The following is a 17,171-nucleotide window of genomic DNA, read 5'->3' on the forward strand; positions in this document are numbered from 1 at the left end:
CACAGTGGTGTGGAAATCGATAGCAATGCTACGAAAAATGTATCTTCAACCAATAGCCAAACCATACGAGATCCTAAACCAGAGAGAATTTTGTCCCTTAAACGACTTACTAAAAATATGGGAAGTAAAACTAACAAAAATAATAAATGAGGCAGATATATCCTTAGAGGAGGTACTGTTAACGCCTCAAATTGCAAAAAAAAACTGCAAAGATGGAATTGGATTATCAACGAAGAAAAACGCAGTCAAATGAAGACAGCTTGTGATTTTGGTTTCTCGACTCATAAAGTAGGAGTGCTTCCGAAATATCTTGCAAAATTCCCTTCCAGACAAAACAGGGACACATTTATCAGACTTCGATTAAACCTATATAAAACAAAAGAGACGCTCACGTGGAAAAAAGATCCCAAAACAACAGACAATGTATGTCGTTTTTGCAATAAAGAGATTGAATCAGCAAAACACGTGATAATTAGATGCTCTGAAATCCCTGCACATCGGAAAATATGCACCAAAAAATGACAACATGGAAGACTGGTGGAGTTATCTAATCTCCGGCACAAATCAACAATTAACATGTGGAGTAATTAACTTTTTGGACACCATCTTCCCTTGAATTAATTATGCTTAAACTGTTAAATTGTTAAGAGAAGTGACAGAAGCACGCGTGAAAGACTCTCTAGGAAAGAAATGAAGACGTATAGAAATGTTGACAAAAAGTTTACCTTTTTTATGTAAAACTATGTCAAATAAAAAAAATAAAAAATAAAAATAATAAAAAAAAAGAATCCCCTGGGCTGTACACCTGAAGCAGCTTGACTTTGCACTGAACCCTGCCCTGCCTATCACTCTCTCCTGCTCTGGTCCTTTTTCACTTTTTTTATAATGAGCTGCTGTGTACTTCCCAGTTTAATGAAAAAGTCCTTAATTGATTTCCAAGAAGTGATCTTCATCCCTCCTTGAATATTCTTCGCCTCAGTACCTGTATGCAGTGCTGAAGTGATCTTCATGACTCCTTCAGTATTCTTCTTCTTCTCATTATTCATAAAGCAGCAGTTAACCTCATCAGGAAGAGGAGGAGTCTTACAATACAACATGTTGGCATAAGGAAGAGCGCTCTGGGATTGTGGTGAGTAGGTGAGGGTTTGGGTTGGAAGGGATGAAGGTTACCCCAGAATGGATGTCACCTATTCCCAAAGGGGAGCCCACCCCTGGAAGGTCCTCCCAGATGTTACCACCCATTGCGGGATTATTGGTTAGCCGTGACACTACCCTAGCCTTTGAGGGAAGACCTCCCCCTTGGGGAGAAGTGACATCATCTGTTGATTTGTCACACGTTCTTAGTACTTGCTTTGAACTGGTCTGTTAAGTGCAAGAAACAAATGCAAGAGCACAAATCCCCCTTTTGTCGTGCAATTCATAGAAAACAGCTGAGTACCATGAAAAATGCGGTCCAGCTGTCACATAGTCGCTGACATAGCTGTCTTCTCTGGGCTGAACACACTGCTTTGCAAGGCTTTTATAAATTAATTGAATAATCACCTAATTCTAATTACTGTTCACGTGCAATGTTAATGTTTACAGAGACTACGGTCTTCCACAGTGCTTGGAGGCCAATACAATGACGGTATGCGCTATAAAAATATCAAATAACATAGCATAACAGAGTACCGAAAACAGAAAGCACAACAATCGGTATGAAAGGTGGTGTTTTACAAGGTGTAGTAAAGGTGAAGATGCTGATCTGATAAACACCCTGTGCTGTCAATGATGACCGAGGGACTGTACTGTGAGGGGTCAGAAATGTGAGGTAGACAACTTTGTAAAAGGTTTTCAACATTTGCCATTTTATTAAATAAAAAGGTTGGAGGAACACCTCACTATCCCTACCCCGACGAGGATTTCCGTGCCTAAAATAAACTAAAGGAAACACTCTAACAAAGGATATCTGTCCCTCACACTTATACATTCAATAAATCAATAAGAAAATGTGTGGCAGTTCAAATCTACAAAAAATATTATGACAATTAAAGTCGTAATATGACCACAATCCCTTCTTATGATCTGGGTGAATTCCCCTTCCCCAGATTTAAACAGGATTCTGCTTCATGGCTCAAAAAGAAATAAAGAAATCCTGATTCGTAAAAGAAATTCCAACACAGTTCTTGGTAACTTCCACTTGACAGCAGAAGATTCTGTCCCTTCTATGATACAGCAAAGAATATAAATGAGCCTCAGAATTATCTTCTTCACATAAGCAACAATGATTGCCTTTGTCAGGATGATTTGCATCAATTGAATATTTCTGAGGAAATGTAACTTCTCTACAGTAGGTTTATACAGGCCTTTTTTCACCACCACAAACAGTGTGAATTGTGTTTGTTAGGACCACAGTTTAGCACTTTATCAACTGCTACCTGGTTTACTTCCATACCAGGCCTATTACCTCCATCACACCTGTTTGCTCCCATGCCAAGCCCACTACTTCAAGGGTTTGCCATTCAGGTATACTTTCCTACCCGAACAGCGTTTCGCAAAACAGAACATGCTTCAGTGGTAATCTTCAATTTAGAACAGCTTTACAACAACTTCACAATGGGCCTCATTATGAGCTTGCAAGCAAGTACCATTGTATCCGGGCCGGCAAACTCCGAGCTGTGCTCGCAGGTGCCTTTCATTCCATCAGGTCTGATCTGGCAGAATGAAAGGCACCCGCGATCACAGCATCCTACCTCCCCATTCTCATTGAGCCCTGTGGGGCACAATTGGGAATGGGGAAGAATTTTTTGCGGCGCCCAGGAATGGGCAAATACCGGGTCCGGCAAGGCTGTAATGACCCGGTAATTGCCTATTTCTGGGCACAGGAAAAAAGGAATACCAGCGGCAGCCGTGCCTTTATTACAGGCACGGCTACCACAAGCCTCGTAATGAGGCGCAATGTTTTTTATTTTGCAGCATTAAACTTTTAGTAACTTTTCAGGGAAACAAGATTCACATTTTTGCTCTTTAATACTCCTCTGCAAATTATTCTTCTCTCCTTCTGGATAACCTTTCCCAGAAGGGCAGCCTTTGCCACTTTCGTTTCACCACTGCACAAATAACCAAATACTGACACAGATAGCGTCTTCTTCTGCTTCTTTCTTGGCTTTGGCAATGTGTTTTTATAGCAGCTGTTGTTATATGTTTCACAAAATAGAAATAGCAAGTTTCACAACCCTTGCGTCTTCCATTACTCCTTTTTCTCCTTTGGAAATATCTGTTGGCTTGTATAGCTTAGGTTTTGGTCTCTCTTGGCTTGGGTGATGGTTGTATGCCTTAGTTCTTTACAATATTGCCCCACCGGGTTGTTGGATTTTCCAGAAACTCACATGCCTACTTTTACAGTCACTTAGTTTCAATAAATACAACTTTCTCTGCTTTTTGATAGTTCGCTATTCAAAAGTATTACTACCACTTCTTCCACTCATACGCGAGTGAAACCGCCTGCCTTGAGTGCTCCAGAGTCAATTTCAACTTGTGAACTCACCGGGTAAGTCGCACTCTTCTGATCCTTTCAGCGTTCGCAGGTCTTCTGCTGAGTGGCTCCTCGCGACCAGACGAACAGCTTCTCCTGGTCCGCCTTTGCCCATGCTACTCGTTACCCGAGCTTGCTCTGCTCCTGAGGCTCTCTTTTGCACCAAGCCACTTGAGACAGCCTCTCGAGAAGGAGAGTGTAGTGAATAGAATGTTTAAGTGTGTGCCGTTGCGCGAGCTATGGAATTGTGAGGGTTGGAATCACGAGGGCTGTAATGACGGTTGGGATAAGAGTGCTGATGGTGGTGGTGTCGGCGGGCTCGCCAGAATAAACGTATTGTACAACAAACCTACTGCCACGCTTGGTTTGTTACAGATGGCGACGAGGATGGAGGCGAGCCCGTGACAGCCACCAGACTTGTGTCGGAGCACGCTGTGCTGGTGATCTGCGGTGTCGTCGGAGGGCTTAGCACCTCTCACCCCTCCCTCTGTGGGTGTGAGTGAGCGCAGCGGGGCGCTGCTGGACCCTGCCGCAGGGCTACCCTCTCCCCGCAGCACCTTGCAGCCACTCCCACTCCTTGCCTCGAGAAGACCGGGCAGCAGGGGAGTCGTGCCCTGTATTGCGCTTGAGTGGAGAGTCGAGCGAAGGGCGCTGCCGCCGCAAGACGCGTAGGAAGTCTCCGAGGACGAGCCGAACCGTTCCCCGCTCAGGTGAGGAGCAGTGCAGGGGGAGCGGGGAGGTGTTTAGACGCACGTCTGTGAAGGCGTCAATACGTAGGGAGCAGACTTTTCCTTTGAACACAAAGAAGTTAAAGTTCATTGGCTCATCGGCGCTCATATGACCGAACCCACGTACAAGTGTTATAGTGAATGTAACTGAGATGACGCTCACGTAATCCTCCAGCATTTCATAATGTAGAGAGGAACCTGCAGCTTTCCATGAAGGGAAACGACAGTTCTGTTGCTAAGACACGTGATTGTATTGAACTATACTAAAAGTAAAGAGAAAACTCTTTCAAGGTTAATTTGCCTCTGAAATTGAGAAAAATTGCCTACAGTGGACTAAAATCAGCACGATAGTTTTGGGACCTTAAACTCTTTAGTCATGGCTGCAGCCAGCATGGCCCCGCCCCCACCATTCTTGATGGAACCTGGTGTCCCACCAATAAGGTGGGACAGATGGAAAAAACTTTTTGACACTTATTTAGTGGCAATTGGAGGAGACAAATTTGCTGCTACAAGGAAAGAAGCTATTCTTCTACATAACTTGGGTACAGAGGGCAGAAGCGTATATGATGGCTTGCCGCAGCCTCCATTGGAAGGTCAGGGTGAAGTGGATCAATATACCCTGGCAGAGAGGAAACTGGAGATTCATTTTGAGGCTAAGAAAAATATTACTTTTGAGAGACATAAGTTTTTTCAAAGGATACAAGAACCTAGAGAACCAGTGGAGAATTTCATAGCAGCATTAAGGTCTTTGAGCCATACCTGTGAATTTGGTCAGCTAACAGATTCCCTGATAAGGGATCAGTTGGTACGCTGCACTAATAATATGAACATTCAAGAAAGGTTATTGACCAAAGATGCAGCTCTAGAAGTGGCAGTGGAGATTGCCAGAGGAATGGAACAGACACATAAGTACATGTCGACTATGAAAGAAGAAAAACAAGAGGGTGAAGTGACAGCAATGATCCACAGTGTGGTAGTAAATTTAGCAATTATGGCAGGAGGCGGTCCAAACCCGTATGGATGAGGGACTATATGGCGTGAAGTTCTCATTGTAAGGTTGGAAATTAAATGTTTATACTTCTAAATATTTGTTGCTACCACAGGATGAGATGTTTCTATATCTTGTAGTACTGTCTGTTGTCACATCTACACATTTTTCAATGCATCAAAAATTATTTTCTGTATGTTTGTTTTATTAACAGATTTACATGTCTGCATTTTGTCTTTTAAGCTTATTTTGTTATATGTTATTTTTTTTCTCATAAAGGGGAAAGATATGTAGTGAATAGAATGTTTAAGTGCGTGCCGTCGCGCGAGCTATGGAATTGTGAGGGTTGGAATCTCGAGGACTGTAGTGACGGTTGGGATAAGGGCGCTGATGGTGGTGGTGGTGTCGGCGGGCTTGCCAGAATAAACGTATTGTACAACAAACCTACTGCCTCGCTTGGTTTGTTACAGAGAGCTTCCCTCGTTTTCGCTCTGCACAACAGATCTTCAATGGGCAAGCGTCCCTCTTGCACGCTTCCCGCTGCACAACCTCTGCAATTGGGACAACTGGTGGCATAGAGCCTTTCCGGACCGGCTACTGTCTCTTGCTTCACAGTGGTCCCAGTGTCTTCTCTCTCCTCCAGTCCTGACCTCGGCTGCATACACGGTCTGCACTGCTCTTCCTACTTGCTCTTACAACAGCTTCTTCCTTCTTCCTCTCCTTCTTCTTCTCTCTGTGCCTGCACCAGAGGGGGCATTTTAAGCCTCCCAGTCTGCCTCAGGTGTGGGTCGTTTACATTGATTAGTTGCCCACTCCTGCAGCATTGTCCTCTTTAGCCTTCTTCTTCGTCCCGGTACTTAGGGAACAATGGGACATGAGGTCCCTAGTAGGAAAGTTCGTTTTTCTGGCTTCTTCGGTTTTGCAATAAGCCATTAGAACAGTGGGGTTTTGGGGAAAGTTGAACAAGAGGGTTTCCCATTCCTCCTGACCTGCTCCCCTCCATGCGATCCTCCCTCAGAACACCACCCCCAGGGCCGGGATCAGGAAATGTCTGCCTTTCCCTGGCAACATCAGAAGGGTCCCAGGCCAGGTTTTCTGGGGGAATCATTGCCGATTCATTGCAGTGCTCAGGGCTGTCACAGGGGTTTAGTGGGATCCTGGGTAAAACATGTTGCGTGTTTTCGTGACTATTTTTTGCATCGCCATTGGAAACGCGACTAGGAGATGCAAACATTCTCCATTTGAGTTTGTGTGGAGTGCATTGACCTTTTGACGAGGCCCTCTGGATGCAGCTGGCTAAGCTAAAGTCTTGCTGTTGGTCCATTGCACTTAGCATCAAAAAAAGCTTTGTAGGGTAAATCTGAGACTGAACACACTGAGCATCAGGCAACGATCATGCCATGGGTGCCCAACATATGTCCTCTTCCACCAGCAGCAAGGATCATTACCCCTGGTCCTATCTTGTGCACATTGCTGCGAATGGGACCGACAGTATGAGATTCCCATCCCAATGAATGGCATCATGCACCTGGCCTCTCTCGCATGCACTGGAGAGACTTTAGAGTGCATTTATATGGACCCCCCCTTCCCTCCTAAACAGCCCTCTTTAGCTTAATATGATATGGTGCAATGAAAAGTTTAGGTAGTCCCTTGCTTTCTCGAACTTACACCGAGTAGTTCGTAAAACTACTTTTACACGGAACCAACAGATCTACTTTCTTCCATGACTTGTACTTGGCATAAACGTATGTGAAACCTTGCTGGTTCATATAAACAATATATCTTTATTTAATCCAGAACATTGTTTAAACACAATATCATTACAATCAATTCCAACAACATAATTTCATTTTATACATAACAATTTCTTTTTTCTTTTAAAAAAAAAATTCTTATAAAAACAGAACAAGCTGCCTTTCTCAGTATGAGTGGATAATCAGTGTGTACAGTCTATAAAAAACCAATCACTCTGTGTTTTTTTTAGATTAATTCCTCAGATCTCATATTCTGTTCCTCCTGAGTCTCGGGAGAGACCCAGAATAGTCCGTATTTTACAGTCTATACAGTGATGCTACTACTTCATCCCACCTTTCAACAAAATTCACACATCCCGACATGTTTCATTCCTCAATCATTCTAATCCACATACTTTCTAGGAAATTCATCAGGGGTGTATAGACCCCATACTGATCATCCTCATTCTCTTCTGCTTCAATGAGTTCTCTTCAAAAGCAGTGGGTGGGGGGGGGGATAGATGCTTCTATTCCTCCCTCCCCCCTTATTTCCTAAACCAACCCCGGTGTCCAACGTGATGTTTAACTGAACCTAGACCCCATGGTTAAGGGTCATTTGTGAGAGCAAACGCTGTTTTCCCTTTTATTACGCGCTCAAACCTTTGTAGGGTGTCTTAGACTCTTTTCAGTCTAATATTGCATACCTGGCCACACTCTGTCATTCGGGCCCTGCCCGGTACCTGCCCCCGTTGCCACCCTCCTGCACTGCCTCCGGGCCACCCCTGGTACTAGGGTTCTGTATCTGTACCCATACAGTCCCCTCCCACATTTCTTCTGCACTTATCAGATATACGTTATCAGACTAACTTTCACCTGCCACTGGCTGGCTGCACTACCACAGTTTATAGCCCTTATTTATTTATTTATTTTATTTAATATTTATTCTGTTCTCTCCTCTGCTCCGCACTTTCCACTCCCCCCCTTCCATGCACTTTCCTCCTTTTCCCTTTTCCATGCACTTGCGCTTTCTTAATGTCACTGGGCCTAGTAAGATCGCTGTTTTGTTTTCCCTTTTTGCCTGGTCACGCTCTGAAACACTTGTGTATGAGCGCGATATACATAAAATATCATTTCATTTCATTTCAATACTGCTTGAAATAAGGGGAAGCCTTTCTTATTGCACGTGTGTTTTGGCTGTCACGTATGTGCTGTATTCCCGAAGGTACCGGTGCAGCGGAGTGTTTATAAAGAACATTCAGGCTGGATGCCACAGGGCTTCTTATTCAGAGTCACCTGAGCTCTATCGTTTTGTGCAAATAAACTTCACGTTTTGATGTCACCATGACCTAGATTTCCATATATCCAGGTGGCATAGTTGTATGTACAGGGCTTCATGGCCGAATCTTCCAGCTTCTAAGCACTGTAAAAATAGGTTTTATTACTACCAAATGTAATAGTACCTACTTTATCAACCTCAAAAGGATGAAGGGCTGATTTTGTCCTGCTGAAAAATGACCTAGACAGTGCAGGCCGGCACATGTCAGAGCATAGATTTTAACTTGCTGAGCTATCCAACAGAGACACACGTATTCGGTCCAATGAACTGTGCAGTTAAAAATAAACATTTCTTAGGATTCCTACCTAGAATCCTCTACTTTCAGTCCTACCATTATCAATGTTACTGGTGGGCCATGATATGTTCCTGCCTCGTGCTCCCGAGCATGAAATGAAACCCCCAGAGCCAATACATTGCTAAATGCATTGGTATGCATATTGAAGTAGAAATAGCTGATGAGCTAGCTCAGCAGGTTACATGCTCACTGCTGCGATCTATGTATGATCTGCAAGTGACAGGTTTGAATCCTAGCAAGGTCTACTCAACCTTTTATTCGCCTGAGGTTGAGAAATGATTATACATGTTGGTTGCCAGGTAATAATAATTTGATGTGAGTCTTTTACGTAGAGTGCTTCAGCGAAAGCACTCTATAAGTAATGGGGTATTATAAATGCCTAAATGTCAGCATCAGTCAATCCAAGCACAGGCTTAGACTATTATCATAGCCCTAAATTAGTGTCTTTTTAAGTGTGGCTTTTGTGACTCTTATTCAAGGCTGGATAAAAATCATGGCCAAGAGTTTCTTTACTTCCTGGAGATATGAGGCCATTATGGGCGAGGGGCACCGACCTGCCAGTTCCTTGACCCACTGCAGAGGAGCCAGGCAGCCCAGTGTAACCATTGAGCGCTCACATAGCTTCCTGCAGCTGAGGGGGCGCTCCTGGGCTGGCTGAAACTATCAAAAAGAGCCTGCGCGCATGTCCAATGGACCATGCAAGGCTGAGGGGGTTCTGTTTCCCCAGCTTTGCATGGCCCATTTGGGAAGGAGGCTGAAGACCTGCGCCTCTGAATGTGCATGGGGGGTGCTCGTGCACCTCCCTGCACATTCAAAGGGTCTCGGGCCACAGCAAGGCTACGAAGCCACGACTGCCCCTTGCCATGCCCCTCAAGGTGGAGGATGCGAGGCCTTAACGCAGGACAGTAGACTGATGGCACAGCCATTCAACGCCTTTCTTTCAACGCATCTGAGTTGCAGCACAAATACAGAGGTAGGTGTTAACAAATGCACTATGCTGGCAAGGGGGGACCTTAGTGCCCCAATTGATGCCTTGGGCAGTTTTTCCCCCTCTGCCCGTCCCTCGTGACAGTCCTGACTGTACTTTCTGAGTACCCCACTGTTCCCCCATTTCTAACATGTTCGAGTCTCAGGGTGCAGTGCCATTTGCACGTGTTAAATTGGTAGCCCAGATGCCAACCAGAGGGCTAAGTGACCGGCTCTTGCCAGCAAGAATTAAAGAATGCTGTGGTGATTGGCTTATCTGATGGGGAATGGCACCCTGTGATTGGCTGTGTCTTGGAGCTCCTGATTACTTTGGCAAATATGGGCAGAGGAGACGGTACTTAAAGGGGAGCTGGGCTAGTCACAGAATCACAGAGTAGCTCACTTATTTTGATTTTGCAAAGAAGCACAACTGACAGATTGAAGAAAATACAATTGTTTGGCGCTCAGAAACATGTGTGGGCATTTTGGGGACAAAATGAAGCATTCTGTAGTGCCACTGTCCCCTCACGTTGAAGGAAAACAAAAGAGTTGATGGCTGGAAGGTTTAGAATAAATCTTGACCTCTGGCATTGCTCTGGGCAACCCTCCAGACCATCGTTCTTCGCCTGCCAAGCCATTACAAAAGGGGAAAAACCATATGCAAATCAGGCTTGGTCCCACCCCCAAAGGGGTAGTCCAGCCCGAACTGCTAGGTCACATCCCTTTTGCACGAGACCACAAGCATCCCCAGACATGTTTCAGCCTTGTTGGGCGTCATCAGTGAGGAGTAGCTTGGGTCTCTAGGCCCAGCAGGCCTAGAGACCCAAGCTACTCTAAAATTTCCCGCCATCACCTCTTTGTTTTTGCTTTGTCACCCCGAGTGGGACGGGTATGCCCAGACGTGGGTCCCGTGCCTGCTGGGCCTAGAGACCCAAGCTACTCCTCACTGATGAGCCCCAACAAGGGCGAAACATGTTTGGGGATGCTTGTGGTCTCGTGCAGAAGGGATGTGGCCTAGCAGTTCGGGCTGGACTGCCCCTTTTTGGGGTGGGACCAAGCCTGATTTGCATATGGTCTTTCCCCTTCTGTAATGGCTTGGCAGGCGAAGAACGGTGGTCTGGAGGGTTGCCCAGAGCATTGCCAGTGGTTAAGATTTATTCTAAACCTTCCCGCCATCACCTCTTTGTTTTTGCTTTGTCACCCCGAGTGGGACGGGTATGCCCAGACGTGGGTCCCGTGCCTGCTGGGCCTAGAGACCCAAGCTACTCCTCACTGATGAGCCCCAACAAGGGCGAAACATGTTTGGGGATGCTTGTGGTCTCGTGCAGAAGGGATGTGGCCTAGCAGTTCGGGCTGGACTACCCCTTTTTGGGGTGGGACCAAGCCTGATTTGCATATGGTCTTTCCCCTTCTGTAATGGCTTGGCAGGCGAAGAACGGTGGTCTGGAGGGTTGCCCAGAGCATTGCCAGTGGTTAAGATTTATTCTAAACCTTCCCGCCATCACCTCTTTGTTTTTCCCTCACGTTGAAGGACGTTAGAATCATGGATGCCCGGCCTGCCCTGAGCTGCTAGGCTCCGCCCCGGTCTGGGTGGGCGGGCAGTGACTATGGACAATTCCGCCCACTTCCTCCTCCTGCCCCCAAAAACCCATCCTCCTGCTGGGTTGTCTTTGAAATGCTTTCCCCAATCCGGCAGTAACATCAAACTTGGTGCTATTTGTGAACACTGATGAGAGTAAAAGGCTTAAATGCAGCAATATATGTGGTGATAGAAATGCCTTAAAGGGATGATTGGTTATTTATGACGCACTTAATACCCAGAGGTTTCGAAGCGCGGGGAACCTGTGTTGCTCTGTGTCGTCTTGCTTCCAAGGAGAGCGCGTTGCCCCTGACCTATCCTACCAGACTTCAGCCACTTGATTTATATCTATTCCTTTCACTGGAAGGCTGCTAGAAACAAGCATTGGCAAAGCCAACTGTTTTGGCTGGCATATAGAAACGGACGAGGACTGCGGCGGGCTTCGGTGTGGCTTAGCGGCATCGGAGCAGAGATTTCTCTTGGATCAGCCGTGTGAAACAGGCTGCATTATTGTCCGAATGCATTTATGCCTGTTTTGTCTTTTTCATGTTCTTTGGAGACTTTCAAACATTATCGTTTCTCACAATTCGCTGGAGATCCTGTTCAGCTATAATGGGAAGAGAAGACGCGAAAGCCTTGCGTAAGGCATGTGCACCTTCCATTCACGCTACGGCACATTTTCATTCATTTGTATGGTAGCGGAACGTAACGTTTCCACCACCCCTTCCTCTCCGCCATTGAAATACTCCAGCATTGGCGCCGACATGGAATGCCATAATGTCATGCTGGGGGTTCCTATGGAGTCTGTCGGCTTTTTGCACCTGCAAAAACGGAGGAGGACACCTAGCAGTGTTTACTTGATATGCACAGTGGACGGCAAACGGGCGGCCCCTTTTTGCGCTTCGCCTACATACGTCAAAGTGGGAACTTAACAGGTCCTTGCTCTCTTTTTGCGGGAAACTCCAAAATGAGCCCCATTGTCTTAATTAAGGTGGGGGTGTTGACACGTCAGTGGCTGTAGGCTTTATTTGCACGCGACAGACGAAGCTCAATTCTTTTGCTCGATCGCTATTAGGTATCCACTAACGGTGAGGCTATTTTATCACCATTAAATAGGGTATTGTCATGATGCCTACCCCCAGGCATCCGGACCACGCCCATCAGCCCCGGGAGCAGGCATCTAGACATTTAGTAAAACCTCAGCAGCCCCGGCTAGGGGCTATCTGGGTTCAGTCCTGGCACCTTAGGTGCCAGGCTCATAGTAGGAATCAGTCCTGGCGCCTAAGCCGCCAGGCTCAGTCATTACTTACCTCAGGCAGACCATGCTGCAAATGACTCCAATCCAACATGAAGCCTGAAAGGGACTATTTTTCTACAGGGACTATTTTTTACTCGGGTGTGGTTCTAGGGACTTCTTACCTGGGACTACTTTTGAGGCTATTTAAACCACACCTGACCAGCAACACACGCTTCGCGTTATTCTGCATCCAGCAGCGTAACACTCACCGTGCCTGCAGCCTGCATCCAGTCTTCTGCCACGCCCGCCTCAAATCCGGAGCTCCTAAAACAAAGAGGAAAGAAAGGGACAAGGTTAGAAAACAAACTTATTTCTATTCCACACCTGATTCTGGATCCATCTTGTCTCCGGACCTGTAAAGAACATCATTTCTGCACGCGCCGCACCTCCAGCTGCAGCGCCGCGCCATACTCACCAGTCTTCACAGCATCCTTCGGGTCGGCGCTGCCTCCATCATTTCTTCGCCGAACTTCGGCACCTAGGAGACAAAAGAAAACCACAAGGTGAGCCGAGGGAACCAACAAATATAATTCTTACCACCATAGACTTACCTGATTTACCACCGGAGGCATCCTTTGGTGACTCTCCATATTTTCACATGCCGTATCTGTAAAGAGAGACAAAACAACACGTTTTCCACGTGCAACATTTACCGGACAGCGCCGGGTAATACAGACTCTTACCTGAGCGCCACCAGCTGCCACAAGAGCATCTTTTCATGAGACAGCTGCAAGACAAGAAAGGAAGAAACAAGAGTGAACATCGGACATATTGAACTCTATGAACTTAATACTTACTGGTCCTCACCAGGAACCTCAGAGTCAATACTCTCCGGAACTCTCCCGAGCCTTCAAACCAGTGAAGTAACTGGAATCGACGCGCCCCTGCAAATCCACGAAGGATGGAGAGCTCATCTTTCAAGAATATAAGGTGAGATTGCTACGAGGGCATTGCAGAGGTGATCAGTTGGGGAGGCTTGTGGGGGTGCCATCACTTGAATCCACAAGTGGCTAAATCCATCTCTCCACTTGCAGGAGAATATTTCTACGGGTTAAGCAGACAAGATTAGGAGGGCAGATCCAGTCAGTCATCGCTGCACTACGCATCACGTGGGTGGAGACCGCAGCTGTCCGGGTCCGACCGACGCCCCTGTGGGAGCCAGGTGAGCGTAACAGGTATTTGATGTGAAAGCGAATGGACATTTTCCTGAAGACAAATGTGGTGATCAGAAAGATAAAGGGAATATGTTTAGAGAGCTTGAGTTGGAAATAAAGGACCCTACGCTGCAGCGAGGTTAATGACTAGCGGTGGGGGTTGGGGTAGCGGGGGCGGCTGATGGTCGACTGCACCCTGGGCCACTGAATTGTCCTTTTCCCACCCTGGTCAAAAGTTGCCAGTCCCCCTGGCATTACTGCACTCCTACTTCCATCATACCAGACTGCATGAGTCCTGGCTGGCAATGTTCCTCCTTCACAATTTCTATTCATGTCCAGTTGCCAGGCGTGGAGAGATCCCGAAACAATGCAATCTGCCTCACCTTTGGCCTCGGAAAGTTCCTTTAATTGGCTATAGTGACGCTACCATGTGCATGGCCCAGTCCCAAGACATAGCGGGGGCTCTGCGACTCAGGAAACTCACCCTTCCAGGGGCTAAGTGGTTTATAGTGATCAAGTCAAAAAAATAGGATCGACAAACAAAAGCATTGAATACAAACCGTCGAATACAAAAAGCATCCACAACCTATATTTTAAAGGTAAAAGTGCAATTCCATCCAAACCAGTCCATCGACAATATACATGGACTGGCTTCAATGGAAATGCACTTTTAAATGTAAAAAGTAGCATTTCCATGCTTTTTTTGTAACTTTACAACGTTACATGGCGCTTTCAAGTACTGAAATTTCAGCACTGGCCAGCTCCTTGTACCGTTTTAAAGTTTTTGTGTATATTGGGGGGGTCCCCCAACCCCCACGCCCACTCCACCCCCCCAACCCTAACCGTAATGTAACCCTTAATCTAACCCTAACCCAAACCCCAACCCTAACCCTACTGTAACCCTTAATCTAACCATAGCCCTAACCCAAACCCTAACCCTGACCCTAACCCCAATCTAACCCTTAATCTAACCCTAGCCCCAACCCGAACCCTAATCTAACCCTTAATCTAACCCTATCCCCCACCCTAACCCTTAACCCTAACCCTAAAAAATGTATTACCTAAAAAAATTTAATACTTACATTTCGATACCACCATCGAATTATATGCAACAAAATGGTCATTCAATGGAATGGCATTTCGTTGCTTATAATTCGATGCGTTGGTATTCAATGGTTTACCATTCGATGGTTTGACCAGATACCGGCTAATGCCTGAGCCATGAGCTACCTGGGGGGTGGGAGACATAGGCACTCCTCCTAGGCCATGCTCCAAGCTCTGAACTTTGGGATTATACCATGGCACCCTTTCCCTGTTGGCAAACACCTGTTCCCCATCAGTATATGTGTTCAATGCAGATCATTTAGGCGTATGGGCAAGGACGGAAGTAGGCAGGTACGAGAGAAATGTAAAAGATAAACAAAATTAAAGATTTGATGTATAGATAGGCTAAACGGTGTATAGCTATGAGGTGGAAAGACGCTAAAGAGCCGAGTGCCGCTAGTTGGTGGAGGGAGTTGGGGAAGTGGGTCGCCGCGGAAACTGGAGCATGGGAGAGAGCACTGAGCGAGAAAAGAACCGAGCTGGGAATGGACATTCAACGATGGATAGCATTGAGTGTAACTTTGTTTGCGTGCAGTGAGGAAGGGGAGGCCACACAGGCTGTATGTAGTGGAACTGATGCAGAGTGACTAAGCACACATGTCACGACATGTTATGCGCAGGCTAATTTGGGGGTTTTGAAGTAGTATTAGTATTGAGTGTATTGTTCTTGTTGTGTTATTGTGGCTATAAAAATGCAATACATTTTTTTTTTAAATGGGTAAAGACGGAAGACCCAGACTTTGGTGTACACTCTTGTTTAAGTTGGGTCCCTTGCAGAAGTTACCCTTTTAAAAGTCAAGAGATTGTTTTTAGAAAACCTACTAAGGATGCATTACTGCCGTGGGGTCCCATATGGCAGGAAGAAACCACACAGAGAAATGAAGAACAGACCCAGGCACCAGGTGAAGGGACACAGGGTGTGTAATGTGTGATAGAAGTCTGTGGAACCCCGTATGCCAGCCGGTATCACAGACCAACAGGAAGGCCAACAGGCCAAGCGAATCCAGCATTGGTACAAGAGCCTAGAAAACCACATAGGAAGCGCGAGACATTAGAGTAGAGCTGAACGAAGAGGGCAAGGCGTCTGCCTGGACCTAAGATGGCTACCAGAGATTTTCAAGCCGCGGGAATCTACGGGCCTACTACTGTTGGGCAGAGGACCAAACTAGGGTATTGAGTCTATCCAAAGGTTACTAGAGGTAGAAAATAGCTAATGTGGAACCACCAGAGAAGGTCCTGACGAGAAAATGCCTGCATAACTCCAGAGAGAGAGAGGCCGAGAGAAGGAGGCCGTCAAACAGGTACAACCAAGCTACCAGGGCACGGAGAGCCGGATCCAGACACCAGGGACGCAGAGAGAAAGCACTGGCCGTGTTCACCTACGTAGGATGGCAGAGTCGTAAGGACTAAAGGTCCCAGGAAAGCTAGGCAGCCCCACAAGGTTTTTGGTACATAAGGAGCTAAGAGGCTGGAAGGCCTGGGGCTCCTAAAGGCCTGGAACTGCTGAACAGTGAGCTTGGCACTGTATCCCTTATAAATGAGGTGGGCACTAAATTCCTGGACCATGAGGCTTTCCCTTTATCCCTGAAGGAGGATCCGCGCACTGAATTCCTTGGAGCAGAAAGAATTGAGGCATTATCCTCCTAGATAGATTACAAATAGCAAGCTAGGCGCTATATAGCTGTGACTGTGAATGTAGCAAAGAAGTGACACGGGAGCTATAGTGCTGAGACTGTGGTGCGGGTAAAGAATTAGCTATATCCCAGAGACTGTGTTTATGCAAGAGACCCAGAGGGAGACCAGAAGAACCCATCCTGACACCTTTGCTTTGCTTAGACGGTTCCAAGATAGGAACCCCCTCTTTAGTTGTAGATAAACTCCTACGTTTTTATTCAAACCCCATCCTAAAAATGATAAACTACACAGAGAATCCACCTTTTGCGTCACGTTTTGTCTGTCCACCATTTTATTTCTTTGATTGTTCATTTATAACACGCTTAATACCAGCGAGTGGTTTCTAAGCACGGGATCGGGATTCGAACCTGTGTTGCACCGCGTTGTCTTGCTTCCAAGACAAACGAGTTGTCCCTGAACTATCTTTCCTCCCCAATTGCATCCACGTACCCCCATCGCTTGACTCATAAAGGTTTGCGTTGCCTTGCCCTAGTTTTTATTACCAGTGTGCCCCACCACACTGCCGAACTGACTGCTAATGTCGATTTTCTATAGACAGCCAAGGAGCAGGGGTGTTGCTAGGTTTGTAAAAGATCTGGTGCTACGCTAATGTCGGGACTCCCGGGGCTACGCTAATGTCGGGACCAGGACCCGGCCTTAGAGGCCACAGCACCCTGGGCAGCAAAACAAAAATGTGGTGCCCCTGCGTGCCCCATGTCAAGCGGGGTGTGGGGGTGTCAAATTTTTCAATAGGTGCTGAAGGACCCTATTGTTATTAAATGCGTTCCGCTCCCGAGAGCGGG

This window comes from Ambystoma mexicanum, chromosome 11, assembly GCF_040938575.1.
Source record: "Ambystoma mexicanum isolate Mex_15411 chromosome 11, UKY_AmexF1_1, whole genome shotgun sequence".
NCBI classification, from domain to species: domain Eukaryota; kingdom Metazoa; phylum Chordata; class Amphibia; order Caudata; family Ambystomatidae; genus Ambystoma; species Ambystoma mexicanum.